Below are 5,421 nucleotides of genomic sequence, written 5' to 3'. Positions count from 1 at the left end.
CTCCCAGTTAGAACTTACACTGTGTCACTTACAGTTTTTCTAATCCTTTAGTAAACAGCTAAAATACTACTTAAAATTTCAGTCACAGCTTGATCTGACACACGTGAGTCTTGGCTGCAGGCTTGCACAAACAAGCACCCTGCATGCAGAGCAGGTGGGAATGAGAGGTGTTATAGAACATAACATGAACTGTCTCATCTCTGGGATGAGAGGAATTGCCTATGACAGAAACAACCCCAATTTGCATCCCAGGAATTGAATTGGTATTACAGTTCAATGCATAAAGTCAGGGAAAACCGAAATAAACCCCTCCATCCTGTACCCACTGACTAGCTGAAAATTGCATGTTGTACAGAGATGGTATTGAAAGAAAACATGCTTTATTGTTTTCCTGCTTTTAATATTGCTGGTGAAGCACCGCTGCAGTGTAAGGGTTAATGGATCTCAGAAAGCCCTGATGCACTTTAGCTAGGGGTGGAGACACCCCACAGAATAGATGCCTGTGCTGCTTTGCCTGGGAAGCTTTTAGATTAGCGTGCTTCCAGCTGCATTTCCTTGAAACTGATTTAGTTTCAGCCCATATCAGAGTCCTTTTCATGAAGCTATTCCTATTCAAAATAAAGTGCTTTAAGAAAAGTGCTGTGATGGGTTTTAAAGTAATCCAAAAATTATGGGTTGGCTTAGAAATTCTGTTACAGCTAAAAGTGCCAGGATTCAGGAAAGGAGAAGAACAAAAATTATGCCTCCCTGTTCATACTAAGCCTTTTTTGACCTAAGGCATTTACCACAGAAAACAGGAGGCTTTACTACCTCGCACAGGGTTTACAGTAAGGGAGATACTTCTTTACTTCCCACTAAGACTTGTTTCATTACAAGAATATCACTCAAAATGATGCTGAATTAACTCTCCCTGGGCATGCTGTCTCTCATGACAGCCACGATAATTTCTTCATGTTTAAATACACTTCTGGAAACATGGTCCCATTTATTACCCCAGAAATGGCAGTTGTTTAAGTAATTATTATTATTTTTCCTAGTACCAAACTAAAAGTACAGAGGTAGCTGTTAAAAATCCAAAGGGTTCCTGAAAAGTGCTTATCCTGTGAATGATAGCCAGGCCTATGTTCTTAGAGAATTATTTCTTTAAATGACAAGATTGCCAAGGGGCCAGTGAGAACATTGAAGAAAAATGCCATTGTTCTGGGCACAAAGAGGAGCAGAGGAGACATCTAGGCTGCAGAGCCCATGAGTGTTTCCAAGTCCCTACCCTGGGAGCAGGGCTTGGCAAGTGTCTTTGCTCCCCAGTGGACCCCAGCCCAATCACATGCTCCAGGTGAAAACTAGGACTGCTTAAGAAACATCAGGCATGGACCTTGTGAGGACATGAAGAGTACCACGACATGCTTTTGCGGGTAAGCACGGGCATAGCAAGAGATTTATTATCCAAAAGAGGGCTGTGATCTAAGTAAACAAGTTGGACAATAGGATGGAGAGAAGCAATGGAATACATACTGAGCGGCGTGATAGTTTGCATAAGTCATCTTGGTTTAAGGATATTTGGTTGTTCGCATGTTCATTTTTCTCTAAGAGGAAACAGCACTTTCTTAAACAGCTGGGGTGGGGTGTTCTTAGATGGTGTTTTACTAAGCTGAAAGACAAAAGAAACAAGGGAAATGGCACAACAGAATAAGCCTGAAACAGAAGTGGAATGAATCCAAAGCAAAGACAGCATTCAGGAAAAGACTCCTTCCCATCCCAAGCACCAATGCAAAGTATGCCAAGATGCTCAGGATGTGGTTAAAAAGATGTAACAGCAGTTCAGGAGCTGTGAGAAGATAGGATGGAGTAGACTGTTTTAATATCAGACCTTGGTCCTGTCCCAACACCTTTCATAAAAGTAGCAATAGTCTTAAAAATGCAAACATAGATTTTTATTCCATAGCTTTTGTTGAAACCACCCTGTTGGAAAAGGTCACCATCAGATTGTGAGGGAAACTGGCACATCAATTCAAATTTGCATAGCTAAAATGCCAAAACCACTACTGTTTTAAGGAATTTTCACCTACTCTTGTTCAAGTCACATACAGCAGGAACACATAGGCCAAGAGACATTTTACAAGATCTGCATGCACTTAATACTTTTCCAATCCCTACCTTAGAAAGCAATTCCATTCCTAAAAACTACAAGAACGAGACATATGCTTCCCACAAAATCAGGTATACTAAAACAGAGCAACACACGATCCTAATTCCTGGCAAAGGAAGAGAAGAATAGGGGGCACTGACATGGGTTTTCAAAGACAATTGAGGTGTTTCTCAGTTTGTTTGGAAATCTTTGTTTGGTCCTGATTGTTCACTTCCTTGTCCAGTTGTTTCAGTATGAACAACTGCACAACTGGGTAGAAGACTGCTAATCAGGATAGTAACGTTTTACATGCACTTAGCATACATGCAGATAGTCGAGAACTAGGTCTGCTTATGGTTGTTCCCATGGCTCGACATTGGGCCTTGTCTACACAAGGTTGCCTTGTTGGGTGGCCTCCCATACCATACTAACTACAAGCTTTAAAAGAAACTTTCATTTCAACCAATACAGCTTTTCCTTATTCTATGTCATATTGTCTCCAGCTGGGAATGAACTTGTGCACGTGGCATCAACAGTTTTAGGATTTAGGTACCCTCAGCAACTGGTGTTAAAATTCATTCTGAGTCTACAGCTTTCAATCTCATTCTACATTAAAATCAGTTTGGAACTACATAGAACTTCAGCCAATTTTTCCTTTTCATTTCACTATGAGCACATAGAAAAGATATGAGAATGCTTCACCTGGCAGCCAGCTTGCAGCTCCATCACAAGGATCCACTCTGACTTCACTAGTACTTCAAAAGAAAATGCCACACAGCCCTGTTGCACAAATGCTGTGGAGGAGTGAGAGGCAGCAGTGAAGAGGTTAAATATACACTAACATGGGGCAGCTTTCTATTTTGTACCTAAATTTGAAAGCAAGAAGGCTTAGAAGAAGAAGGAAAAAGAAGAATGGATTTGGAAGGTGAAAGGAAAAAAATCACTTCTTTGGGGTCCAGAACAAGCATTTAGAAATACTTTCTTTTAAACCCCAAATGGCTAAAATTCTATTAGTTATCTTGGAATATCCCCACAAGTATGCACTTTCCCCAAGATAGACATTTCCTGGGGCGGGGGGAGTGCAGGAGGGAGGGGAGTAGGAGGGAGAACGGGGATATTCGATGTATTGCGGTACGTCTGGAATCCTCTTATCTGTAGCAAGACTGGGAACACCTGGACAACACTTGTCTTCCTCCCCCACCCACCTGTGCAAATTGCTAACCACACTGCAGCTCAAAGCACTATGCCATATGCCAGTCAAATCACAGAGATCCATTGTGACTTCTCCAAACATCAAAGAAAAGCCATTGCACATCTTCTCCACACAAATACAGAGGGGGGCAGTTGTGAAGGGGTTAAAAGATCAAGTTCTGCTATAAAGATAACAGGAACTGGAGAACATGCAGCAGATGTTCCATGTGGAGGCACTTAAGTTTACAGTCCCACCTGTGTCCACTTAATACCTTTAAAAGCAATCTCCTGCTCATTTGTTAGGGAGAAAAAAAAAATAAAATAAAATCAATATTCCAATATCAACATCTTCTCGCAACATCCGCATCCCACATGAGGAAAGGGAGGAGGGGATGGGATGAGCAGACAAGACAAGGGGGCTGAAGCTGAGATTTAAGGCCATGAATAGATGGAGATTTATGAAGGTACATATCCCCATGTGGAAAGTCAGCCATTCTTTTATGTGCAAGGCAACTCATGCTCTGTGCTGGGGAGCAGCAGCCAATCTTGACGTTAGTGTTTAGAATGTCTTAAGAACACCACAGTCACTAGTCATGTCACAGACTTTTACATCCGTCTTTTTGTTTCCTTCCTTTCTGCTCTCATTCCTGTTTCTCTTCCAAACAAACCAACTGTCTTCCGTTACATACATTGAATGACTTTCAAACAAAGTAGGGGAAAGGACTCAAAATAATTATCTTACAATTTTATGGAAATATGCAACCAGAGTGATAAAGGCTGAGGCTGAGTATGATCTGTTGCACCAGGGGGTCCGCCTGGGAGAGACTTGGGAAAGTTTCAGTCAGAAAAGAGTTGGGAAAGACTGAATCTCCTTACATAGCGAAGTGAGGCCACCATAAGGCACAAATCTACAAGGAAACAGGTGCTTGTGGAAATATTTTTCTTCCATGTATGTGTCCTTCGTTCAGATAGATCTAGGGCTAGAGGAAGAAAAACATCCAGCTACTGGGTTTGTTTCTGTTCATACTGCATTATGGAGATGTAAAAATAGCCTGTAGGCCAGGGACACAAGATATAAAATCTTGCTTCCATTTTTCAGACTTGCTGGTTGCAGAGAAAAGCTTCCCAGTGTGACTCTGCATAGCTGGTAGGAGATACATACCCATGTCCACCTGCAGCCTGAAATGCTCCCAGGCTGATGAATCTTCCTGAACACATTTCTGCACCACTGGTGCAGAAAAACCACCACTGGTGCAGAAAACAACACCACTGGTTGTTTTCAGCAAGCAGTGGGGAAGAGGCAGAAGTGCATCACTCAAGGAACTGGAATTAGGAGTTGGTGGAAAGAGGGAAATATGGAGGTTGACAGCTGTGATCTTAAAAGGGAGCAAATTGTTCAGCTGAATGATGCCAATCTCTCTGTGAACTTCCACTGACATCACTGGGATACTCTTGTGCTGGAAAGTATGCAACTCGTATATTTATACTGTGACCCACGAACCATAATTTAACATGGAATTCAACCCTCTGTGCTAAATGACTTTGACACCCTCAGGCTACAGCAATTCAGAGAACAAAACAACTACTGTCTCCTCAGGCAGGCATGGTTCTTAAAAATATAACGTTACACAGAAAACAAAGGTAGAATAGTTTCATAACTATGTACTACACACCTTAGCGCCTTGTCTTATCCCAGATGTCTCCCCACTGCTGGCTATCTGCCATTTACACCAGTCTCCCATTTAAGGTCTTGGCACAACCCAAGTCACTCCTCCTCATGACCTATCAGAAGGAGGAGTTAAAACCAAGCTGTAGCTGCAGGCTAACTATGCCTGTTTGCGAAGGAGACTGACTCTCTAACCAGCAGAGTGCTACAGTAGTATTCCACAAATATTTATTCTGTTTCTAGTTTTGCTATGTGCTTGATGGTGGATTGTGGGTGTGCCACTTTGTGGTTTTATACCTCAGTTTACCTATCTTTTCATCTTTTTTCCACCCCCTTGTGCAACCATCACTTAAAGAAAACGTTTCATGAAAATTTGGATTTCAGTGTTATAGGAAGATGTCAGTATAGCAGTTATTGCTCAAAAGCTGAGGTTGCAGTA

The 5,421-nt window shown here is 41.9% G+C and overlaps 1 long non-coding RNA gene across 1 annotated transcript; it reads right to left on the bottom strand.

The window, feature by feature from the left end:
- Positions 1–1,526: 1,526 nt before the first annotated feature.
- LOC134173113 (uncharacterized) lies at positions 1,527–5,108 on the bottom strand. The gene is made up of 3 exons (XR_009968129.1): positions 4,990–5,108; positions 2,828–2,919; positions 1,527–1,648 (listed from the first exon to the last, which is right to left on the bottom strand). It is a non-coding gene; the product is annotated as an uncharacterized LOC134173113 (long non-coding RNA).
- Between the last annotated feature and the right edge of the window lie 313 nt (positions 5,109–5,421).

The sequence above is a fragment of the Pezoporus occidentalis genome, unplaced genomic scaffold, assembly GCF_034315485.1.
Source record: "Pezoporus occidentalis ecotype Australia unplaced genomic scaffold, CSIRO_AGI_Poc_V1 ctg5, whole genome shotgun sequence".
Taxonomy (NCBI): Eukaryota; Metazoa; Chordata; class Aves; order Psittaciformes; family Psittacidae; genus Pezoporus; species Pezoporus occidentalis.
Note: the sequence above shows the minus strand (reverse complement) of the source record. Positions and strands in the feature narration are given on the sequence as shown.